Here is a 26279-nt window from a genome sequence, read left to right as displayed (position 1 = left end):
CAGCTCCAAAAAGAAATCATTCCATTTTTCTCTCCATCTTCTGTGGCAGTATGGCCAAGGGGATTCTGTGGCTCACTCATTCCACGTGTGTAAACAACAAAAAAAACACTGTTCATGTAAGTGGAAGCTCACCTCCTGCCCTCTCAGATCCATCTCATTGACAAAATGGTACTCTGGTTTGAATGTGTGTTTCTACCCAAGATTCATCTATTAAACCAGAAATTCTGAGGTGATGTCACCGGGATGTGGCACCTGTCAGCCCATTGGACGGAGGGACCCCTAAGAATGGAATCTGTGCCCTTATCTAAAAACTGACCTGTATTTGGGATCAAAGTACAAAAATCCCACAAATGGAATGCCTTAGAAACAACTGAGCTATCTCTCACAGCTATGAAGGCTGGAGGTCCAAGACAAAACACCAGATGATTTGGGGGTCTTAGTTCCAGCATGTTCCTCCTCAATGATGTCCTGTGTCTTCACATAGGCAAGGGATTTTTGTACTTCGATCCCAAATACACTGGGAAGTCAGGTCATGAGATGTGGAGGTACCATATCAATAATTAATGAAAACAGCCCCCAAAAGTGAGCGTTGTACCTCACATGCTATTTTATGGTCTGCATTCTCTGCCAGCTGCAAGGTCACCTTCAAGTTTTGTGTTTTTAGTTTTGGCCAAGCCTTTAAATATCATCACATCAACATTAGAGGAATTAAGTTCCAAATGAGTCACAAACCAATGAAAACTGCCTGCTTATTTACTGGTGAAGTACAATTTATGTTAAAGGAGCCAGGATTTTTTTTTCCCCCCTGTCCTAAATCCTATGAAAGGCTGAATGATTTTCTCTTGCTTTTTGGTGCCTGGATGCTACCAGGTTTTATGAACATGTTCTCTGTCTTTTGTGAGAATGACAAGCAAAAGAGGCTTCATTTGTGCAAGAGAGGGCTGCTTCTCAGAAGAACTAGTCTAACAGAGTAGAAGACACCAATATCCGGTCCTAAGAACAGAAAAGGTGCCAAAAATCAAAAGGAAATGAAGAGGTTTCCCTAAAGTGTTGCACAGGGGTTAGCTTAGCTCATCGATTTCTTTTAGGTTCTGCCGATCAGCAGCTAGTTATTTGGGTACTGTTGAATGGACCAGGTTACAGTCATGACCTCTGCCCTTAACATAAAATCAAGTTAATCCAAGACTGGATTGTCCTCATCCCAGTAGATTTTCCTTTTTTTAATTGAATTTTATTGTCGGGTAATGTATACAGAGGTTACAGTTACATTGTTAGGTATTGGGTACATTACTTCTCCAACATTGATACTCTCCTCATGCTTTTGTCCCCCTTTCCTTCTCCCTACCTGCTCCCAATCATCTTGTTTTTCCCCTTCCCTTTTATCTATTTTTCTGTTTCAGCCCTCCACATCCACATGTTCCCTATCCATGGATTTAAGCAAATGTGAGTTAAAAATGTATCTGAAACAGGACACTGGTTGTTTATGCCCATAATTCCTAGCTACACTGGAGGCTGAGATCTGAGTATCACTGTTCAGAGCTAGCCCAGGCAGAGGCTTTTATAAGACTCTTACCTTCAATTAACCAGAAAAAAAGCTAGAAGGGGGGCATGGCTCAAGTGGTAGAGTGCCAGCAAAGAAAAGGGGAAGGGACAGTGCCTACACCCTGAGTTCAAGCCCTAGGACCTGCACACATGCACACATGTATGCACTTAGGCATGTGCACATACACACATACACATACCCCTACCTGGAACACTCTCCTTGTCGTCATTCCATAAACAGCACAGTGTTAACAACTGTGGATTTAACATTGGCACTGGGTTAAGCAATCAAGAGATGATACAAGAAATGATACAAGACGATATGATAGATGATATATGGGAGGATGTGTGTCATTTTATGCAAACACTAGAGCATTTTTATATCGGGAACATGAAATCTTACAGATTTCAATGTCCTGGACAGACCCCAGAACTTACCCCCACCCCAGCCACTACAGCGTGGGTGGGAGGTTTCCAGAGCTCCTGTTCTTTCCAGGCTTGCCAGCCTGTTCTGCTCCTGCGCTCCATTTGGTCCAAATCTGTTTCTGCCATGCTAGCACTTTAGCACTTGATCAATGTTCAGTTGACATTGAAAGCCTCTGGCTCCTGTGTGCCCATGGAGCTATTTTCCCCCTGCTCTTTTCACACAACCTGGTAAGGACATAGTTTACTAGCTTCACACAAAACCAAAGCAATCCCAGGCATGCCACCAAGCAGCCTTCAGGGGAATGGAGTCCACAAAGCTTCACCGAAACCACCCATTTATTGACATTCAGAAACCTTTCATCATTCTGTGGAACAAGAAACACTTAGACCAGACAGGGAACAGCCAGCCCCGCCCTGCAAGCACCTAGCCTTTGTCAAAGGTTTATAGAGAAAGAAAAGCCACCAAAGAACTGGAGGTGTCACACTTGGGCAGCCTCTGTCATACCTGTGGGCCACGTGACAGCCTCATACATGAGCTTTAAAAAGAGAGAAAGGGACTAATTTTCTTTGTCACGATTGTCTTCAAGCTACTCAACAGTAACTTTGTGACACTATAGTATGTATCCTCTTTCTAAAATATATTTTTCTCCTGCTTCAGCTCACCAGTGCCTATAACACAAACACACACAGCGTCTTCATGTCTTCATAAATTTCACTTGATACTTCTACTAAAAGTTCTGTCAGCTGAGTGCTAAACACATACTCCCTATTTGTGAAAACTGTTAATGTTCATAATCTTGTGAATAATGTAATACAAATGAAGTCTTTTTCTAATCGAGATTAGCTATAGCTTGCAGATGGGCATCAAGTGTGCATGGAGAGATTAACTCCCTAAGTCCTCCTCTTCCATAAGAGAAAGTCGGTATATAATGCTCAAGACAAAAGAAAAATCAGCACATGGCAATACATTCTCAACATAAAAGCAATGGGATCATGTGCCAATTGAGTTGAAAGCAATGTGTTTGGAGGAAGGAAATGAGTCACAGGGGAGCTAGAGACTTTTCCTTAAGAAGCTTTGTACAATTCGTGCATTACAGTTTATTAGCATATACTAATAGTCCCTAGTCTGTATTCTGATATATAACTATGATTAAATTAAAATTGATCACATGTACTATTATACAGAGGGCTTCATCAAAATCAAATCCGCATGCCTTGGGTAAATAATTTGTTGGAGTGACTGCTTCCTTTTTTATGAAGAGGTATGCAATGATAATTTCTAATAACTTATCCTCCCGTGTCTATGTTTCTTACATTTCTTTGTACATGTATGTGGACTTTTGATACAAGCACACAGAAACCTGTCAACTGAGAGAATTTCCTATTTTGATTCTTAAAATGTCCTGTGTGTTAAAGACACAACCCCATCATCCTTCCAAACAAGGGGATAAGGCATCATTTGGAAACATGTGAAGCTGGATTTCTGTGTCTGCATGAGGGCAGATGCAGCACCTGGCCAAAGTTCTCTGTCGTTTAGACTCTGGCCTGTGATGTGGGGTGGTGCTAACCCAAAAGTTAATATTTATCCATCTCCGTGAGGTACGTTCCACTGGAGAACTGGAGGAAGGACAAAACCAAGTACTACAAATGCTGATGAATTCTGCAGTAAAGCTACAGTTAGCCGTGGCCTCGTGAGCCAAGCGCAACATGGCACACCTGCCAGGGTTGGGGTCATCTCTGAATTACAGGTGAAAATGAAGATCAGCACTTCCATGTGTTACTACCTTTGTGACTTCCAGTAGGCCATTGCATCTGTCTATGCTCTGTAGCTTTTCATCTATAAAGTGGTCATAATACTTATTCCATATGATTATGAGACTTGTATGTATTAATACCTGCAGAGCACTGGAAAGGGAGCATTGCTACACTTGCTCTGAAAATAGATACAAAGAACATAATTTGATTCACAGGGTCCTTGAATTGATTCCTGAGACTGCTCTTCCTTCCCTTCTCTCCTCCCTCCCTCCCTCCCTTCCTACCCCCCTTCCTTCCGTCCTTCTTTCCTTCCTTTCTTTTCCTCCCCCAGTCCCATGAAGTTATATAACCTCTAAAACAAGATAACCCATTTTAGGGGAGAGACTTCTCACACATTTGGGAGTCTTAAAAGGTCAAGGAACAAAGTCAAGAAACACACTGTGTTGCCTCTCATAGCCCCGTTCAGTACTATCTCAGATTCCCTGCATTTGTTTGAACTTTGGGGATTGGACACTAGGCTTCATATTGCTTGACAATAGGAAGGATTTATTTGGCACTGGGGATTTACCAGGAAAACCTCTGCTGGGGCCAAATCAAGGAGCCCAGTCGCTGGTTGGCGACATTTTCACTCATTGTTATTAACCCAGGTTCAGCATAGAGAAGGTGCTAATTATTACTCCTTCATTTATAAATGGGAAAAGGCAACAGTCCATATAAGAATCTATTGTGTGGGTGCCAGAGACCCACACCTGTAGTTCTAGCTACTCAGGAGGCTGAGATCTGAGAATTATGGTTCAGCCCATATATGCCAGCCTGGGCAAGAAAGTCTCTGAGATTCTTATCTCTCACAGATCACTAGAAAAGTCAGGAGTCGAGCTGTGGCTCGAATAGTAGAGTGTTCACCTTGAACAGAACCCAGGCCCCAAGTTCAAGAACCTGGACTGACACCCTCCATCCCCACCTCACACCCGCCTCCCCACACAGAATTTACCACAGGAAAAATATGATATATTTTTGTATGTTTATTGTGATGTTATTATACAATCTACCCTGTGCCACATTTAATGTGCACAACACAGTATGGTTAGAGGTACGATGCTAGAGAATTGACTTACCTTTCAGAATATTGATGAGTAACTACTCAATGGATAAAAGATCATTTCTCTCCTTTCTTAGTCCTCACCATGCTACTTTCTGTGTCTAGACATCTCATTTAAAGAACCACATGATACTTGTCTTGTGATTGGCTTATTTCACTTTGCAGGGTGATGATGTTCTGTATGTATCTTGATGGTGATTACGTTTCGTTTAAGGTTGCACACAATGTACTTGATTTTGCTCATGGCGCTGCATGTGAATTATGCTTTAGGAGGATGAAGGAAAAGAAGAAAAGAAAAATCAGGCAACCATTCATAACACCTGAACTTTACCCTGGGCTTGTTCCATTGTACCACAGGGATATAAGAATGTCTCTGTCAGTGATGCCTGCCACCAACCCCACCAACCATGGACCCCACCATTTCTGGGCTCCTGAGGTTGTTCTAGGCACTGGGCTGATTGTTTCACATGCCCTCCATGTACAAAGAGCTCGCACTGTTGTTTAACTAAAAGCTCCAGTCTGGGCTACATCTTCAGAACTGCCAGATAGATGAGAATAAGAACAAACATCTGCAAGGAGAAAGAGAACTTCTTTGAACATGGCATTATTTATTTTATTTCAATGGTTTTTGGTGATTATCCTGGGGCTTAAATTCAAGGCTTAGATTATATCTCTTAGCTTTTGCTGCTCAAGTGTTGCACTTTTGCCACTTGGTCCACAGGTCCATTTTTTTTTTTGCTAGTTAATTGGGCAAAGGGGTCTCAGATTTATTTGACAAGGCTGACCTTTTATCCTGATCCTCAGATTTCATCCTCTTAAGAAGCTAGGATTACAACAGTGAGCCACCAGCACTTGTCTGACAGAAGTGGTTATGGATGTAGCAACTGGAATTTGTGAAAATGAGGATACTGTGAGTGTGACTGTTGACTCAATTCTTCTGTCATAGATTAAACATAAACTATCCCAGTGCTTAGTTCCAAGTTGGTGGCACTATTGAGAGGTAATTAGATCAAGAGAACACTGGCTGTCCCTTGGTTATCTCATATTGGTATAGTATCTCACTTTGTTATCTGATGTATTGAATTTATTTGTATTTGGATATTTGAAATTTGATAGGGAAGGGGGGAAAACCAAGACGGGTGGGGGGTGTGGGGGGGAGGGAAATGGGTACCAAGACATGTGAAAGGGTATCAATGTACGTGAATTAATGCACCTTCTATCTGGCAAATATCATGTAACCCTTTTACTAATTACAATAAAAAAAATGCACACAGAAAAAAAAAGAGAACACAGACATTACTAATCTCTCCATGAATTCACAGGCTGTGAGATGGTAAACCTGGGTCCTCACTAGAGGATATGCCTTAGAAAAGGGATGTCTTGCTCTCTCTCTGTCTCTCTCTCTATGTCTCTCTCTCTGTCTCTCTCTCTGTCTGTCTCTCTGTCTGTCTCTCTCTCTGTCTCTCTCTCTCTGTCTCTCTCTCCCTGTCTCTCTCTCCCTGTCTCTCTCTCTCCCTGTCTCTCTCTCCCTGTCTCTCTCTCCCTGTCTCTCTCTCCCTGTCTCTCTCTCCCTGTCTCTCTGTCTCTCTCTCTGTCTCTCTCTCTGTCTCTCTCTCTGTCTCTCTGTCTCTCTCTCTGTCTCTCTGTCTCTCTGTCTCTCTGTCTCTCTGTCTCTCTGTCTCTCTGTCTCTCTGTCTCTCTGTCTCTCTCTCTCTGTCTCTGTCTCTCTCTCTCTGTCTCTCTCTCTGTCTCTCTGTCTCTCTCTCTGTATCTCTCTCTGTATCTCTCTCTGTCTCTCTCTCTCTGTCTCTCTCTCTGTCTCTCTCTCTGTCTCTCTCTCTCTCTCTCTCTGTCTCTCTCTCTGTCTCTCTCTCTGTCTCTCTCTCTCTGTCTCTCTCTCTCTGTCTCTCTCTCTCTGTCTCTCTCTCTGTCTCTCTCTCTGTCTCTCTCTCTGTCTCTCTCTCTGTCTCTCTCTGTCTCTCTCTCTGTCTCTCTGTCTCTCTCTCTGTCTCTCTGTCTCTCTCTGTCTCTCTCTGTCTCTCTCTCTGTCTCTCTCTGTCTCTGTCTCTCTGTCTCTCTCTCTGTCTCTCTCTGTCTCTCTCTCTGTCTCTCTCTCTGTCTCTCTCTCTGTCTCTCTCTCTGTCTCTCTCTCTGTCTCTGTCTCTCTGTCTCTCTCTCTCTGTCTCTCTCTCTCTGTCTCTCTCTCTGTCTCTCTCTCTGTCCCTCTCTCTCTCTGTCTCTCTCTCTGTCTCTCTCTCTCTGTCCCTCTCTCTCTCTCTGTCCCTCTCTCTCTCTCTGTCCCTCTCTCTCTCTCTGTCTCTCTCTATCTCTGTCTCTCTCTCTCTCTCTCTCTCTCTCTCTCTCTCTCTCTCTCTCTCTCTCTCTCTCTCTCTGTCCTTTTCCTCTCTTCTATTTCCCCTCTAGCTCCCTCTTTGCTTCTTTTCTGGCTCATGTGTCTTTAACACTTGGTCCCGAGCTGAAGGATCCAATCACTGACTGGATCTGAGGGATGTGACCTAATCCATGATTGACCCCTGGATGGATTCAGAGGTGGAGCCTCATTGGAGAAAGCAGGTCACTGTGGATGGGTGATAGCCCTTTCGTAGCTCTGTTGCTTCCAGTCTGCTCTGGTAAGCAACTGTGCTTCTACCACATCCCCTTCTCCACAATGCCCTGCCTCCACTGGCCCAGAGCAATGAAACCAAGCAACCATGGGATGGAATCTGAAACAACTGCTCAGGTGTGTCTGTCTTCTCTGATATTGTTTCTCTCTGGTATTTGTCACAGTGACAGAAAGCTGAGTAATATTGGTGAGGTGACACGAGTAATCCTAACTACTGGAGAGGTGAACATCAGGTGTCATGGTTTGAGACCAGCCAGGACAATAAAAGTTACAAGACCTCTCAACCAATGGCTGGGTGCAGAGGCATGCACTTGTCACCCCAGCAACATGGAGAAGCCCAAATGGGAGATCACAGTTCAGGCCAACCCAAAATGAAGTTGACTGTGTGGATCAAGTAGTAGAGTATGTGCCTAGCAAGTTTAAGGGCCTCAGTTCAAACCTTGGTACTATCATAGAATGAAAAGGGACATAGGTATGGCTCAAGTGATAAAGCTCCTGCCTACTGTTTGCAAAGCCGTGTAGTTTTAATGCTTGATACCACGAATGTTTTTATTCGTACTACCAACAGACATTGAACTTACAATGATATTTAGCAACCCATAGTCATATAATGTACAAGAATATGCAATTGTTTATTCCAATAAGCATTGAGTTATAGGATTTCAGTATATCTCAAAAGTGTCAGAAAGCTAAAACTAATTCGTTCACGAACATCAAGTTTTTCACTCTCACAAGTGTTTAGCGTATGGTGGTGCTAGGAAGGAGGGAATTTGGGACATGATCTGGTCATGAGGGCAGAATGCTTATAAAAATTCCTTCTGCCAGGTCCTGACGAAATCCTAGCTACTCAGGAGGCTGAGAGATGAGGATCACAATTCAAAGCCAGCCTGGGCAGAAAAGTCTGTGAAAAATCTCTTCTCTCCAATAAACTACTCAGAAAAAAGCCTTAAGTGATATTGTGGCTCAAGCAGTAGAGTGTTAACCTTGAGCAAAAGAAGCTCAGGGACAGTGCCTAGGTCCTGAGTTCAAACCTCTGGTGTCATGGAGGCTGGAAGAATCATCTTGCCACACAGGATCGTTAGCAAGGCCACCACTTGAACTGGTTGGACAACTCTAAATATGCCCAGTTCATATCTGTTTCTCAATAAGATTACCTCAAGAGATTCTTGGGCACATCCAGCTTTAAATAGGACTAATCTCAGATTAGCATTTCTGTGTTTGCATCGGGTCAACCTGTCAATAAGTTATTTGGAGTGAATCATACATCTCTGCATTTTGTTGGTCTAGTACACATAAACTACAATATGATGCAACAAAAAATATTTTTAAAGAGATCATAACGACCTATCAGTGGGGATATGTAGGTATGCATATCTATAATTTAAAATACACAAGAGTCTAGACCAGGGGTCAATAACATACTCTCTCCTCTCACGTACAGAGCCAGGGAAGTCTACCTGTATCCCCAAATCCTAAGTAGTGGTCATTTTTTCAGTTTATTATTCTAATCAGCAAGCCACTAATGTCCAGGATTAATAGATTTCCCAAAGTAATATTTTATATCTTCATCAGTGGATACCTATATAGAAAGCCTTTAAATAATCCTGTCTCTGTTGTACAGTCCTGATTAGAGATGAATAGATCTCCCCTGAGGAATAGATGTCACATACATGGTATAGCAGAGTATGTTCAATTTGTTTTTTTTTTTTTTTTTTTTTTTTTGGCTAGTCCTGGGCTTGAGCTCAGGGCCTGAGCACTGTCCTTGGATTTTCTCAAGGCTAGAGCTCTACCACTTGAGCCTCAGCACCACTTCTGGCTTTTTTCTATGTATGTGGTACCGAGGAATCGAACCCGGGTCTTCACGCATGCTAGGCAAGCACTTTGACCACTAGGCCAAACTCCCGGCAGTATGTTCAATTTAAAAGTCATGTGACAAGTTGTGTCCTCATGCACAGTTCTAATGCCAGTGCTCATTATATAAACTATGCCAGGAGAGAAGTAATTCTCTTTTAGATCCACCTCAAACTTGGCAATGCACATAGATATACACCAATTTCATTATTCTTTAAAGAAAAAAAAGCTTCAATTTAGAACCCTTCTAAAATTCAGTTGAGGTCATCTGGATGCCCACATGTATCCCCAAATGGAGTTTTGGGCAGCGATTCTGTTACCATCTTGATGATAAAACTCTAGCTATTGAACATCATCAGTGTTTGAGGCATTCTTCTAGCCTCTTGCCTCTCGCCTTTACGCCTGTCCTAAGAAGTAGTATATTCTTAACATTCTACTTGTGAGGAACTTGAGAATGACCCGGAAGTCACGTGACTATACTGGAATCCATCTCTTCCATGTGCTGTCTGCTGAAATTCTCAGGGCAATTTCACGCCAGGCCTCTCAACCTTGAGATTGATTAATGCACAGCAGGGGAAGTTGGGTCTAGGATCACTATTAATGGGACGTTACTGGCCTGTGACTGAGGGAAAACTGCCTGGGAAATGTATTTGCCCATCGAGTTCAGCACTTAAAAGAGACAGCCAGGACCAAGCAGTGGGGTTTGGGAATGCTGAAACCTTTTTGGAGACTTTACTAATACTTAAAATGACATCCAAGTAGAACTAAATAAATTACAATAAGACTAATGTGAATAAATTCAAAACTTTTTTCCTAAATATTCTACCATTTTCTGTGATCTTAAGGTTATTTTTACCCATGCTACCCATGTGAGAGAAAATACTATGTGACAATAGCCAGATAGCCTATCTTATGTGCTATGACTTAACATGGCCAGCTTAAAATTTACCAGGCAAGGGATGCTTACACCACTGACACTGGCAAATGCTATAAGTCACATCCCGACTCCTTACCTTGTTGTTTGTCTGTAATGAAGAATGTGAAGAAGAAAATGTTCATAAAAATTCAAGCTCTTTGGTCTCAGCAGCAGAGGCAAGATGAAGGGATCGTCACCCTTTGGAAAGCATCAAAATAAGACACCCACACTGTGCTGCCGCCGTGGTTCTAAGGCCTGCCACTTTCAGAAGTCCACTTGTAGTAAATGTGGCTACCCTGCAAAATGCGAGAGACAGTATAACTGGAGTGCCAAGGCTAAGAGATGAAACACTATCGGGACAGGCCGGATGAGGCACCTAAATATTGTCTATCAAAGATTCAGGCATAGATTCTGTGAAGAAAGCCAAGAGAGCAGCTGTTGCAGCATCCAGTTCATCTTGAGAATTCCAAAGATCAGCCATACAATAAATGGTTTGGTTTTTTAAAAAAAAAAATTAAGTTTAAATCCTGTTGTCTAATCATAACACACCAAAAATAAGAAAATTTTTCTTGCCTTTTGGCTGGAACTGCCATCTTCCAAAATGACAAACACAAAGGGAAAGAAAAGAGGTACCTGGTACTTGTTCTCTATGCCCTTCAGGAAGCATGGAGTTGTTTCCTTGGCCACATACGTGATAATCTACAAGAAGGGTGATACTGTAGACATCAAGGGAAAAGATACTGTTCAAAAAGGAAAGCCCCATAAATGTTAACATGGCAAAACTGGAAGGGTCTACAATGTTACCCAGCATGCTGTTGGCATTGTTGTGAACAAGCAAGTTAAGGGCAAGATCTTTGCCAAGAGGATTAATATGCATATTGAGCATATTAAGCACTTTAATAACCAAGGTAGCTTCCTGAAATGGCTGAAGGAAAATGACCAGAAAAAGAAAGAAACCAAAGAGAAAGGAACCTGGGTTCAACTGAAGCACCAGTCTGTTCCACCCAGAAAAGCACACTTGATGAGAACCAATGGAAAGGAGCCTGAGCTATTGGAACCAATTCCCTATGAATTCATGGCCTAAGAGATGTAAAAAAAAAAAAAAAAAGACCTCTGGACTATAAAAATGACCTTGAGTAGAAGTATGGTATGCCTTCCCAAAGAAATCTGTAAAGAAAACAAAGATTTTTCTTTTCATATTCTGATTCATAACAATTTGTTCATGTCATTAATAAGTAAAATTCTTACATATGTTTATTGTTTCACTTCTATATTTTTGGCCACTGCTAGAGCTTCAACTTATCAAGGCCTGAGCACTGTCCTTGAGTCTTTTTGTGCCTTAACGCTAGTCCACTTGAGCTACAGCCCCACTTCTGGCTTTCTCTGAGTAGTTTGTTGGAGATGAGAGTCTCACCAACTTTTCTGCCTGGATGGCTTCGAACTGTGATCCTCAGATCTCAGCCTCCTGAGTAGCTATGCTCACAGACGTGAGCCCCTCGTGCCCACCTATTTTTGTTAATTCTTAAACTGTCAACCATTTGTGTTAGAAAGACCAATTAATCATTTGCAACCCTAGACTGTCTATAGATAGAAGAGTTTGACTAGACTGTTGAAATCATCCTGTAAAAATCAATGGTCTCCGTGGAATGTTACCTTTTAAAGTTTGCTGGCTATTATTTGTGCATCTTTTATGTAGAACAAGCACTTTCTTCCCTGCAGAATTCACTGTTAAAATAAACATTTGCCTGGACACCACTGCTCTAAGCTGCAACTGGTTTGCAGACTTTGACCTGCCTGAATCAGAATAATAACCAAGACTTCCTAGAGGCAGAGGCACCATTTTGAGCACTGTTGACAGCATTTTTTAAATCCTGTTTGATATGGGAAAACACTGTTTTATCCTACTGTGAAGGAGAGAAGTTAGAAAGTAGATTAGCCACACACCCCCTTTAAATCTACAAATGACTCCAAAGCAGGTTGCAGATCAGTCATGTGTGATACATTGTGCTAATGAAGGTTAAAGGATGATTTCCAGGTATTCCTGGGTTAAGCAGTAAGAGTTCCATTCCTCTCCTCAAAGAATAGTAAATTTATACCCTTTACATGTTAACATATCCAGCTAATAAGAACTTTAAAAACTAAGGATTGAGCCAGTCATGGGTAACTCATACCTTAACTACGAGCTACTCAGGAGTCTGGGATCCACAAGATCATGGTTTAAAACCAGTGTAAGCAGGAAAGGCTGCTATGCTTCATCTCTAAAGTAGCCAGCAAAAAGCTAGGCTGGAGAGGTGGCTCAAATGGTAGTGTATCATTACAACAAGTATGAGGCTCTAAGTTCAAAGCAAGGGATCACAAAAACAATTTTTATCTTAAAAGAATTTAAACCAGACCGAAATGTACCCACCATAGTAAAAGTAGGTAAATAGCTTCTAATTTTGTTGTACTTTTTTTTTTATTTTTTGGAACCACCACTGTCTAGAAACAGTCTTGTGACCTTTGGCTTGTCATGTATATTTGTATGCACTCTGTTACCTTCAGTTACTTATGTCTACTTTGATTAATCTTGGACTGTTGCCACAATCTGTGTTTCCGCATTACATTCCACACTTGCAGAAGGTGGGGCTATCTTGTTGATTTTAGCTTATATTAGTAAGCTTTTTTTCTTAATCTGCAAAATTTTGAGAACTACCTTTCTCAGCTTATGCTTGTACATGTAATATTTTGAAAGGAAGGATGTAAAAGGAGAGAAGAAGAGAGGGAGGGAAAGGAAGGAGAAAGAGGAAGAAGGAAAGAAAAGAAGAAAAAGGGATGGGGAGAGGGAAGGAGGGCGGGAGAAAGGAAGAGGAAGAAAGGAAGGAAGGACAGGAAGGAAGAAAGCAAGGAAAGAAGAAGAGAGAAGAAAACCTATATTTTCTGGAAAATTGCTTTCTTTAGGGGGAGTTGGGTGCTTCAGAAGAAATAAAACGGTATTACCTGGACAAGCTACTTATGGTATGTCCCCAATGGAAACACATCACATCTGCTAAGAGTTTGGTTTCCTTAGGATGGAAATGGGGCAGAGTAGGGGGAGATATCACATAAGTTCAGGAAACTCATACAGTACACCTATTTCTAGTGATGACTGTGCAGAAAATGTTCTATCTTAAATATTCAGGATATGTTCAAGTCTCTATTTTTGTAGGACATCCACTAACTTCTCATCAACAATGCTGAAAGGAAAAATGGAACAAGCTCTTGATAGGTTGTTTCTCAGGGGCAAGGAGTACTGGTTGGCTGGTTGTACCACCCCCCACCCATGGCAGTTAAGAAGCAAAGTGACCTAGAAACTTATACAGAAATATCTATGCGTTCATTTGTGTTCATTTTTGAAAATCTGTCCTCAAGAATGATATTTTTACATTTTTATTTTCTTAAAGCAGTTACCTTGCTCCGTTGGAGACTGATATGAGTTCAGTGTCATTACTGCAGTCTCACATAAGCATATTAAGATAAGCTGATAACACTAATTTTATGGCATTGCGAGTCCTAGGTAATCAAGACACAAGAACCAGTTTTCCACGGAAGGTCACGGGAATCCATGCTGGCTTTGTTTGGCCTGCGGCCTTGACTAGCATTAGACTTTGTAACCTTGAAGGCTTTCCTTAGGCTTTACTGTCCTACCATCTCAAATGGAAGCTGGAGACTAGGTCCTCAGGTCCAGTTGGCCAAGGATTTATTCAGCACCCTCTGTGTGCTTGGTACTGAATTAAAACAGTTGGCATCTGAAAGATTGTGAGTTTGAGGGTAGGTTTAAAAGGGACAGACAGAAATCCAGAAAAATGCTCCCATCTGTGGAATACCTGACTTGCTTTTTCTTTCCTGGAAGTTGTGACCCAGCTGCAGGCAAGACAGAGAAGATTAAGAAACTCCCTCATTTTACTCCTAAACTTCAACTGAATCCATTTTTCTCATATTTTCTCGATACAGGCAAGTGTTTGGACCCAAAACCAGGCATTATGGCTAGAGACCCTGTTCACAGCTTTGGCTATATATTGTACCAAGAATCTAGACTACACAATGGGGCAGTGTCTCAAAAGAAAGAAAAACACTTTGTATTTGGCATACACAAAGTACAGGTGATTTAGCATGGACTACATTTTCCAATCCACCTGTTGACGAGCAGATTTTACACTCTGTGTTGTGGATGACTGTGCTTTAAGGAATGAGGATCTTCCTTGTTTCTTCTTTCTGCAATTGGAGATATAAATCAGGGTTTTGTTCCCTTGATTTCAGTGACGGTCGTCTTTGATCATGACCTCACACAAGGAAAGGAAAAGCTATTTCCTTATGTGAAATGGTGGTTACATTCTCCTAAGTTCGGACAACAAAGGCGCCTGTGTGAGGACCAGGAATTCCTCTTGGAATACAGGGCTGGCCCCCAGCTGGACCATATCCAAGGAAGATGTTGCAAGGCTTGTTGAGAGAAAGCAGCACTGCATGAGCTCTTTTCTTTCTCTTCAGATTTTGGCCCTGCTTGGAAACTGGAGGCAGGGGTAGGGAAACCCATCAGAGGAAAACAGAAGGTACGCATAGATGCATTTGCCAAGTCCAAGGAAAAGTGAATTTTTACATCCAGTGTTGGTACCAATTCATGCTTAACATTGAGGGAAGGAAGGAAAGAAGGAAGTGAATAGAAAGAGAAAGAAAGAAAAAGAAGGAAGAAAGGGAAACCCACGTGTGAATGTTAATGTCATTTACCCTCCTCTTTCTTTAAGAAGAAATTTCCTTTCCAGTCATGAGCGACCACAGATGCTTTCATAGTGATGTGTAGAGTAGTGATGAGAAGAGTGAGGAGGTCTTGTCCTCTTGTCCTCTTGGGGAATATCTTTCCAAGACACATCCCCAGTGTCCTCCTTCCTCCAAGTCAGCTCCACCTCCCATAATATCTTATTATGAATCCATCAAGGAGTTCAACCCTTGATTAGGTCAGATCCCACTAGATCCAGTCGCCTCTCAATGAGTACATCCTCCAGCTGAGAGCCAAGTGTGCAACACATCAGCCAAGAAGCAGAGGGAGAGGGAGAGAAAGATGAAAGAGAAAGGAGGGGGGGGGGAAGGGAAGAGAGAGGGGGAAGGGAGGGAGAGAGAGGAGCAGCAAGAATGTTAGTGGCCTCCTTTGTGCACTCATAGTCTGTAGGAACAGATGCACTGAAAGGTGGAGCAATCTCCAAGGATCCCAAGCCTGTCCCTCTCGACCCCTGCATTTCTCAGGCACTTAAAGGATTCTAGCACCTAAACTGGGCTACGTCTTCAGTTTCCAAACTGTCCATTTCCCGGGACAGCTAGTTCACATCCCTGAGCTTTGTTTTTAACTGCTTTGCCGCTCTCCCTAAAGATCTGTCTTTTCTTTTTGCAATGGAAGGCAGCTGGATGCCTGCTTTGTCTACCACCTTCCCATGTCATCTTCTCATTTATCATTTCAACAGAATGCTGACCTCAGGGCAAGGCTTTTCAAAACCTGCACATGGTCTTGCCCCTGCCCCGTGTGTAGACTTACTATACTTCCTTCCATTGTTCAGCTCCCACAAAATAATAATTTTAATAAATCCTTTATATTCTTTCTCACTTTTCCTGGCAGCACTGGGAATTGAACTGATGGGCCTATTTTTTCTTTTTTTGTTGGTTCATGCCGAGGCCAGCCTGGACTGTGATCCTCCTATTTGTGCTTCCTATGTAGTTTGGCTGACAGATGTGTGCCACTATGACTAGTCATTGTGCTTTCCCTGTAGCTTGGCATGGCAGACACACACTTTGACGCCTAGCCACGAGTTGATTGGAGTGCCCTGGGATAACCTCATATTGTGAACCCCCCCAATCCATCTTCCCATTTGCTAGTATTACAGGAGTAAGCCATCCTGCCCAGCCTAATTCCTTTCTTTTGTCTTACAAATCTGTCATATCCAGTTTCTCATGAAGCACGTGTCACTGTTTGTACTGTCTGACTCCCCACTACACAAGTTTCTTGGCAAGGAGAACAATCTGTGCACATGTAATACTCTCGATCCCTAGCATCTCCTGGCTAAATAGCTTCTCTCTAGGGGCCAGAAGTTTGGCCTAGTGGTAGAGTGCTTGCCTAGCATGCATGAAGATTCAGGTTCAATTCCTCAGCACAGAAAAAGCTGGAAATGGTGCTATGGCTCAAGTGGCAGAGCGCTAGCCTTGAGAAAGCCCAAGGACAGTCAGTGCTTAGGCCCTGAGTTCAAAACCCCAGGACTGACAAAAAAAAAGTAGTTTCTCATAACTGACATTAACATCCTAATAGTAGCATCTAGCTGACAGCTCATTTTGTTATTGAAAACTAAAACAAAAGATTGTGTGAAATCAGTTTCTTTCTCTGAGATCGAAGACCAGGAAACAAGGTGTGGATTCTCAGCTTGTATAAGTTTCTAACCATCAAATCCTGTTTCCTCACCTTTCAAAGTACAGCCTTAGCCTTGGGGCTTCTCTGTAGAAATACTATATCACACACAGGCAAAATAAGGGCCTGATGCCAATGAGACAGGAATGTGACTACAAAGGTGGTCTTGGGGTTTGTTCTACAAGCAATACAGTACAAGTGAAGTCAAGGCTCCAGTGTTTTTTTTTTTTAATTGTTTCCTGTCTTTGACTGGAACTGGCAGCTGTTTTCTCAGATCTTTCTACTGCTTCTGTTCCTTTTGTCAAAAACTTTCCACCTCCAAGAAGGTCACCTCTACAATTCTGTCTTCTCACCTGTTTCCTTGAGTGCATGTCTTCTGAGGAAATCTTGAGAGATTCAGCCCATCAAACTTTGGTTTGTTACTGGGTGGGGTAGGGAGCCTGGAAGTCTCAGAGACCAGAAAACTGAGTCCTCCACCCAGTTTTTCTAGATTCTTGTCACTTTCACAAAAAAGATTTCAGAGAGCATGGAAAGGAACTGGAAGAAAAATCACTCTTAACAACGAAAAAGGGTGTGTACTTTCCAGAGAAAGTGCAGGCTCCTCCAATGATCTTGCCAGAGATACTAAATAACTTAGCTCCTCTCAGGGGAAAACTTTAATGGGAGGGGAAGATTATTCATGACTTTATGTAGGGGGAAAGGGCAAAATTCATGGAATGGATTGGGACTTTCCTAGATTAAGGGAAAACTCCCACATGGCGTTTTCAGATGTATCACGTGTTAGCTGCATGATGCAGACAGCAATTCTGCAAGGTTAATAATGTGACTATGCCATTATCATGAAGCCATTGGTCCCACCAAGTTTGGAGCAATCTTCTTTACTACAGTTTGAATGGCCATATGTTTCCTGCTGATCTAGAGTTTCACCAACAAACTTCTAACCACCATGCAGTCTGCCTCTTTCTGGTCCTGTGCCAATCTAGCCTATCTCCTAGCTGTGAGTTACCGAACAGTTACCATGTACCCCTGTCGGTGATAAAGAGTATACATGTGCCACTTCAGTCTCATTGTAAGTGGAGCCATGAAATTTCAGCTAATTCTTAATTGCTGAGAGTCAGGGGTTCAAGCGCAAGTCTACAAATATCAAAGCCCTGGTCTTCCTGGGCTCTCTCTTCTAGACCACGAGCTCTCATGATGGCCACTGGCCCTCAGGAAGAGCTGCCTTCCACCACCTTCCTCCAGAAATCCAGATGTGAAAAGTAGCCTGTAGAACCTCAATTTTCCATTTCTTTGTTGTTGCAGGCAGAGAAGTTAAACTGCAAGCACAACCCAATGGAAAATCTCCCCAACAGGTAAAGCTATTTTCTTTTTTTCTAAGCTTTGGCAAAAGTCTTTTCTTTCCATGTTCCATTAAATGTGTTATCACTCAGTAATACAAATCTTTTTGTTTTGCATTGTGCTTTTTAGTAAGACATTTAAGTCAACAGAGCAATGGCCCAAGCCTGTTCATTTCTGATGCATTCCGATTATAGTAGAATCCTGTGCTTCCTGTATAACCCTAGAACCTTCATGATGAGGCACAATCCAAGTCTCCTTCATACTCAAAGAGTCCCAGGCTGTCTACCCCCAACCTGGACAGTTGAACAGTTTCTCCACTAAACTCCGTGTCCCCAGAACAATGATTCTCAAGAGTGTCACCTCAGGACAGGTAGCATCAGCCTTCTGTATGGACTTGTTAGAAATACCATTTCTCACCCTGACTTCCTCAATCAGAAGCTCTGCAAATGAGGCCTCGCCCTGTACGATATCCTCTCAAGTTTAAGAACCAGGTCCTAGTGTTGCAAACTTGCTGTTGGGTTTCAATATGAAATGTCTCCCTCAGATTCCATTTTTGGAGAGTCGTTAAGGCCTAGTAAGAGGAAACAGGTCCTTGATGGGAGAAGGGAGTTTCCTGGAGCTGTGTGTCTTAACCTGGCCCCTTCCTCAGGGTGTGCCCATCTCTGCTTTCTAGTCACCATGAGACATACTGCGCCCACCATGATATTCTGCCTTACCTCAGACCCAAAGCAGTGGACCTGGCCTACTTACTGAGACCTCTGATACCAAACTGCAAGCCAAAACTCAGTCTTCCCTTTCTTATAAATTGTTTCCCTTAGTATTTGTCACAGTGATGAACACCTTCCTTCTACTGATCTCCGTCTGGCTCTTTTCTCCACCTCCGCCTTCATTCCCATCTTTAGCCTAAATCTCAGTACCATCTGAGTACCATATGCCTGCTACATACTTGGCTCCAGTGAGCCCAGTCTTTATGCCTCCCTAACCCCGTGCTGTTTCTCAAATGTAGCCTATGTGATCAATGTCTTTATTCCTGTTGCTGCCTGCTTTGCACAGAGCCTTATCTTCCCTTGAGGCTCTTGTGTGCTGCGTTCTGAGACCTCCCAGCTCCCCTGTATCATTCCATACAATAGGCTGACTGCCGATTTGCTTTTGTGCATTCTAGCTCATCTCATTTCAGCTGCATTTCTGTCACCTCCCACAGGTACAGCCTGGTCTAAGTGTGTTACCTGTACACATTAAATAATGCTTACAGGACACTATCTCGTAGCATTGCAAATTTCTCACACTCAACAATGTCAGGTTATTGGCTCTTTGTTCATTTGTACTTTTTTTTTTAATTTGTTCTCTCAACAAAAAACAAAACTATGTAAGTTGTGTTGAAAACAAAGGAAAAGGTAGCATGGGGATCCAATAATACATGTCTACACCAGAGGCAAAGCAAAGGCAAAGGAAACAGCCAATGGCAAAGTACTTGATCCAAAATATAATTTGAAGGAAGATTAGTGTGAGCAGGAAAAAAGAAGATATTCAAGAAGCTTGTGCTTAGAATAGGAAAGACCTTATCCTTACTTGAAAAGATCCTCATTGTCTCTGAAAGAGTTACTACAGTCAGTTCTTACCATCCACGACACTTCTGTTTTGTAAGTTGCTCCAAATAATGAAGCAGTGAATACCAAGCCCCTTCACCAGAACAGACTCCTTCCCTCTTCCCATCAAAACTTTCCTGCGTGATTGTTTCAAGGTGCCTTATTTATCAACGCATTTAGCTCAGTGAATTGGAGGCTTGTGTGCTCTAATGCTTTCCTAAACACAGTCGCCAACCTAGCACAGAGAAAACAGCTGTGAGGCTCATTGCAGGACTTCCTGAACTTAGAACCAGGAGATAGCACTCCAGTGCTATACTTGAGCCACTTTAAACTGTGGAGCCCTGGAGGGGACAGTACCCACATACAAAAATCTGGCACCAAGAAAATACTTCGAGGGTTGAAAGGAGGTGGTGGACAGCTGATATGAGCTCAGCTAGGGACAGCTTTATCAGGAAGCTCACATCCTCAGCCCCTCTATGTGTAATGCCCCCAAAATGACCAAACCAGTGCTGTGGGTATTGCTTTGGAGGTTATAATTCAACCCCAACAAGTGGATGAATGTACAAGTATAGATCCCATAGGTCATAAGGACTGACTAGACATGTAAAACATGGATTTGGGAAACTCCTGTAACCTTGACATTTTTGCCATGGTCTTTACTACACTGCAGTATGAAATGTCCTGGGGAATTGGCCACTTCTGAAGTGTTCAGGCAGGGGGAGTGATAAGAAGTTCAGATTTGTGATCTGGAAAGGTCTTAGGACTTATGTGTTTTTGAAGGATATATTGATAGTGGGGAGACATGCAGCAATCCAGGTCGGAAAGCAGTGATGGAGTTTTTACACTCGACAGTAGGAACATGTGTGGAAAGCAAGGATGGTGTGAGGGAAGACAGCAGAGGAGGTAGCGTTGTTCCCAAATACCCTTTGCTCCAAATACTCTACTGGGAGGCACCATGGAAATCAACCTTCCCCCAGAAGACTTTTCCATTCATCCCAAATTCATAAACAAGATGCTTGCCTATAGAGCATATTTCAGTCTAGTACTTACAACGCTACTATTTGGTCATCTTTTTTAAAAATCTCTTTCTGGACTCTCAACTCTTGGAGCCTTGAAGTCAAATTTGGTACTTGGCACATAATAGGTGCTAAGGAAATACCTGTTGCATGAGTGGTTGTTTGTAAATGGACTCAACACAAGTGATCTTCTACACCTCTGTCACCTAGAAATTAGAGCATCTTACCTCTAGCAGATGTGCAGGACATTTAAGATCTCTGAACCATGCTTATTCTTTTCAATACAAGAACTATTTATATTTAGAAACTTTGGGGTCCAATTCTGTACAGTAGAACCATGTTACAAATACAAGCTCCCAGTGCTTTCTGCTTTTACTTGTTCAGATACAATCTCAGGCTTTTGTCTTAGGTTAACCTCTGACTGTGACCTCCTACTTCTGCCTCCCCTGTAGCTAGATTATAGACATAAGCCATTACACCCAGTTTTTTTTGTTGTTGTTGTTGGGTTTTGTTGGGTTTTTTTTGTTGTTGTTGTTGGGTTTTTGTTGTTGTTTTTGGGGTTTTTTTTTGTTTGTTTGTTTTGTTTTGGCCAGTCCTGAGCTGAAGCTCAGGGCCTGAGCAATGTCCTTGGATTTTTTCTCAAGGCTAGAGCTCTACCACTTGAGCCTCAGCACCACTTCCAGCTTTTTCTAAGTATGTGGTACCAAGGAATCGAACCCAGGTCTTCGTGCATGCCAGGCAAGCACTCTACCACTAGGCCAAACTCCTGGCCCCTGAGTTTTGCTTTCTTAGGGTAATTTATTGGAGATAAGAGTTTCAAGGAGATTTTTCTACCTGGGCTGGCTTTGAACCACTATCTTCAAATCTCAGCTCCTTGAGTAGCTACGGCTATAAGAAACCAGCCACTGGCATCTGGCCAGTAACTTTTTCTTTTTTTTTTTTTTTTTTTTTTTTTTTTGCCAGTTCTGGGCTTGAGCTCAGGGCCTGAGCACTGTCCTTGGATTTTCTCAAGGCTAGAGCTCTACCACTTGAGCCTCAGCACCACTCCTGGCTTTTTTTCTATGTATGTGGTACCGAGGAATCGAACCCGGGCCTTCACGCATGCTAGTCAAGCACTTTTAACCACTAGGCCAAACTCCCGGCCAACTTTTTCTTTCATATGTTTTTTATTGTAATTAATAGAAGGGTTACATGATTGTTGTTGTTGTTTTAAATAGGGCAGATTCTAGTATAAATTGGGCAGATTCTAGAATTTACTGGACAAAAACTAACAATGATGAACTTGCTTTGTAACTTAAGACAAAGTCAGGCAAATTGGACTTATTAACAGTGTCCTTCCCCAGGCACCATTGGTATATCATAGACACATGTCTCCAGTTGTGACCTGCTGTGACAGGCCCTCAGTGAGCTGTGCAGCAAATTTTTCCAGATGATGATGCTATGATGGTGGTGATCACAACACAAGATCCACTGAGTCCCACACGAAGACACAGAAGTAAAAACAAAAAACAAAACAAAACAAAAATCTAGTTTCAGAATTTAAAACTCACTTGCTCAGGTAAACTGTGTTGGTATTACCTGAGAATTCTCCAGAACACATATGTAACTGTAATTCGCCAGAATACATATATCCATATTTCCAATAACTAAGGTTCAAGAAGTCATACCCCCACTTCAAATGCAGCTAGTCTGCTTGGTATGAGGACTTGGTGTAAATGATCTGGTTGTTTCATGGGCAAGATTCTACCCAAGTTCCAGAATTTAGGGGAGGACACACAATTCCATATCCTTGATGACAATCTAATCATATTATGAGATGAATATTGAGCATTCCCCCTCTCCCTCTCTCCATCTCCTCTTTCCCTCCCCCCAGTGTGTCCTTAGCCACTCTCTCCAATTTGAAACTTCCTCAACCTGAGTAGCTGGCCCTTTATGTCTGTAGGCTTCTCTTCTGTGGGTGCTACTAAGCTCTGATGTAAAGTACTGGAAAAAGTAATAGTGTTGTTAGTATGAAATACGTAGTTAAGCCTTTGATGACTACACCTGTATTAAACATGTATGAGCTTTCTTGCATTATGCCCTAAATACAATATTACAAAAAAACATTTATATTGTCTTGGGTATTATAAGTAACCCAGAAATTATTTCAATTATATGCAAGCTTTTTCCTACACTAAAACCAAAGTATAGAGAAAGTATAGGTAGGGTATATAAAATCTATACTATTTTTTAAAGGGGACTTATGGATTTTTGCATCTGATTCCACAATCTCACTATGACACCAAGGAAAAACGAAACCAACAGTACTCATGCTATTGGGGATATCTAGGTAACAAATCCTAAGAGTTTAGATATTTTTCTGAAGCTGTGGAAGTGAAGCATTCTGAGGCAAGTGTAAGGGACATATTAAAAATCAGCTGCTGGGGAATGAGCTAGAACCTTACCCATTTTCACATATAAAGAACATCTAAACGCATTCACCAGCCACCTCTCACACCCATTGATGACACCAAATACTCTCGACATTGTGGGAGATAGTATGTAGGCTCAAATGGCTTATACTTTCCCCACTGGCCAAGTTAGAGTATCTTCTAAAAGAAGGCCTAGGAGCTCACAAGGAAAACAAGAAGTCTTTTCCTGAAATGGCATTCCATGGAAAGCAGACTGATTCGGCGTGAGAAAGAGAAGAGAAGAGAGCTCAGTGCAAATGAATAAGGGGCTAAGTCCAATCATGCCAATGCCCCCACCATGACCTCCCCCAGTGAGATATTCAGCAAGTACAGCACATATACATTACATGACACCAATTTTTACAGATTCCGAAGGCACTACTGCATTTAAGCCAGGTCACTTTGGGCTGAAGGATATCTGTATTAGGCAAAGTCCTGCTGGAACAGGAACCCTCCTTTCAAACAGAGGAAATTGTGTATGGGTCATTTGGTTATGCCAATATTAGAAGAGCTGAGAAACCAAATGAGATAAGGCAATACAGATTGTCCAAGCAGAGAGATGTTTCCACCTGCCCTGGTTTGAATGTTTGTCCCCCCAAACTCATGCCACAGTTAATCTCTGACACAGGAGTACTGGGGAGGGAGGTAAGGCCAATTGGGTGGGGGTTATGTGGTCAGCACAGGAGGTGCATTCCTGATAAAAGACGTTCCAGTCACTTCCACATTCAACCACACATACTCATTTAAAGTCCTTACTTTCTTTCCAATATGTGTGCTTTGTAGTTTCTGCCCTGTCATAATGAAGCAAGATGCACCTCAGATTTAGCGAGCCACTACTGAGGAATGGAAAGAGCTAGCAGGTGCTCTGAGGAAATTAGGAAAGGCCAGTCCAAATTCAGAGACAGTGCTTCACGTATCAGTGAAATGATAAGTTCTAGCCCGGAGCCTGTGACTCGTGCCTATAATTCTAAGTACTCTGAATGCTGAGATCTGAGGATCATGATTCAAAGCCAGACCAGACATGCCATATGAGAGCTTAAGGCCAAGTTCTAGGCTCAATACCAGCACTCACACATGCACACTTCAGTCTACCAGTCTGTCTGCTCTCTTGACAGCACTATTCACTGTCACATGGCGATACTGTGGCCATCAGGACTTAACGTTGACAGTAACTGTATAGAATATTCACTATATTACCTGATCCTTAATTTCTCCACAAGGCAAAGCACCTACCAGATTATAATAACCATTGTATACTTCCATCTTGTGGTTGACACTTGAAACTACACCTGTAAAACTTTGTGAAGAGAAAAGCCAGTTTCTTTTTGCTAAAACTACTGAGCACAAGATACTCAGAAAAACATACAGCAAAGAGTCATAATTACGATGATAACCACAACATTAATAACAGTACATTGTCCCACTGTCAACTTTTGTAACACTGAGCAGCTTATATAGCGTGGCCATATCCGTGTGCTTATCTACCATACATATACTGTTCCTCGTTTTGAAGAGTTATTGTAAAGTTGAAGTGAATTATAACAGAAAGTTTCAGTAAGAGCACTCTGCTGTGTAAACTCACCTGTTAACTGTGGCATTTTATCTGTAATTCCTGGCAATGAGTCAGGCATGAGAGTAAAAGCTTTCTATTCAACTCATTGAGTTTTCATCGTACTTATGAGCAGAATGTTATTTCCACTCTGAAGACTAGACATCCAAAGCTCAGAGGCAAAGAGAATTGCTTACAAGTCATTTATTGCAACCAACTTTGATTTCAACTTGTGCCCTAACCACTGTGACCTACTGCCAGGGTTGTGAGGTGAGTCTTGCTGGGGGGAAAAAAAATATATATATATATGTATATTCCATCCTGCTCCATGACTTTTACTTGCAACACACACACGCACACATACTGTGCATGGTCTCTCTCGACATACCCTGAAAAAATATAGCCATGAGTTTTCAAAACCTACACATAAAAAGACAGAGTGGACTAGAGTTGTGTGTGTACATTTGTGATGGTACTAAGACCTGAACTCAAGTACTCGAGCTTTCAGATTTTTCATGGCTAGCATTCTAGCACTTGAGCCATGCCTCCAACCTGGCATTTTGTGGGCTAACTAGACAGTACTTGCAAATTTTCTTGCCAAAGCTGGCTTTGAATCAAGATCTTCACATCTCAGCCTCTTGACTAACTAGGATGACAAATGTGAGCCATGATTACCAGCTAGAGTTCATCTTTTCACTCCTATCTTCAATGTTCTCTGAAGCTTGGCTGGCCACCTCTAATTCTATAAAGGAAATAGTGACTGCTAGTTACTTTTCATTCATTCTGCTTGAATGGAGAGCTCAATCCCCGGTCTACTTTGCCTGCAGGTCAGATTCTGGAAGTCCTGTTCTTTTTGTAAGACAAAGTTGACGTTTAAGTGTTTCATTTTAGTATAGCTCTTTTGCAAATACTCATGCCCTCTTCCACAAACTCAAAATCCTTACCAATAATTGCTTCAAGTAGAATGTTCTTGATGCTTGGAATCATTCCACAGCAAAGTACTTCCCAAGCAGAGAAAAATGAGCCCAACTCTCAATCCGTCTCAACTCATGTGTTTGACTAGGGGTAGGTAGACCCTCTATTGGAATAATTTATGAACTCTCAGAGCCCATAACAATGTACACTTGGAATTTCAGACAAAGGCAGAAGATTGAGCCAGAAGTTGTCAAGGATTATGCAGCAAGATAACATCCAGTATCAATCATTCTTCATTCCCACCCGTCACCAGCAGCAACTCTTATAGTTCAATGCCAAGGATAAGCTGAAAACTGGTGAGGAAGGCATTGCCTGTGAAGAGTGCAACTGGGGGAAAACCCAGCAAGAATGGCCATCTCCTTCTGGGCTGGATGGAGCTGCAGTCTGAGGACAGTACTTTAGCTCTGGTACCTGTGAAGGTACAATGAGCAAACATCATGACACCTGCACAGAGTCAGAAAAGTGGGCAAGATCTCAATGCATTCATTTCAGAGCCCTTTCTTGGTAGCTGCCTTCATGCAGAGAGTCTTTCTGCTTGTGGATTCTTGCATATGTTGGGCCCAATGCTAAAGAGATGAAAAGCTAGTCTTAGACTGGTGATCGTTTTATTCCTTCTGGATTTTTGTTTTGGTATTATTTCAGATCGAGCTTCTCTTGAAGCTTTTCTCTTTCAAAGAATCCTATATATCCTCTATGCAGAAACCCAAGAATGAGTAATTACTACGGTGTTCAACCAACCGCTCTTCTGTACAC

General features: G+C 42.2%; 1 protein-coding gene and 2 pseudogenes across 1 annotated transcript in view; all 3 read left to right on the top strand.

Annotated features, from left to right (window-relative positions):
- Window positions 1–26279, top strand: part of Pgcka1 (PDCD10 and GCKIII kinases associated 1) — a 67821-nt gene that overhangs the window by 27488 nt on the left and 14054 nt on the right. The window contains exon 2 of the mRNA XM_090343728.1: window positions 17915–17964. The gene's annotated coding sequence lies outside the window, so the exon portion shown is untranslated. The remainder of the gene's footprint in view (window positions 1–17914; window positions 17965–26279) is intronic.
- On the top strand, window positions 10394–10673 carry LOC150055878 (large ribosomal subunit protein eL37-like; annotated as a pseudogene).
- On the top strand, window positions 10756–11354 carry LOC150055877 (large ribosomal subunit protein eL21 pseudogene; annotated as a pseudogene).

The sequence above is a fragment of the Megascapheus bottae genome, chromosome 13 (genome assembly GCF_031878675.1).
Source record: "Megascapheus bottae isolate mThoBot1 chromosome 13, mThoBot2.hap1, whole genome shotgun sequence".
NCBI lineage: Eukaryota > Metazoa > Chordata > Mammalia > Rodentia > Geomyidae > Megascapheus > Megascapheus bottae.
Note: the sequence above shows the minus strand (reverse complement) of the source record. Positions and strands in the feature narration are given on the sequence as shown.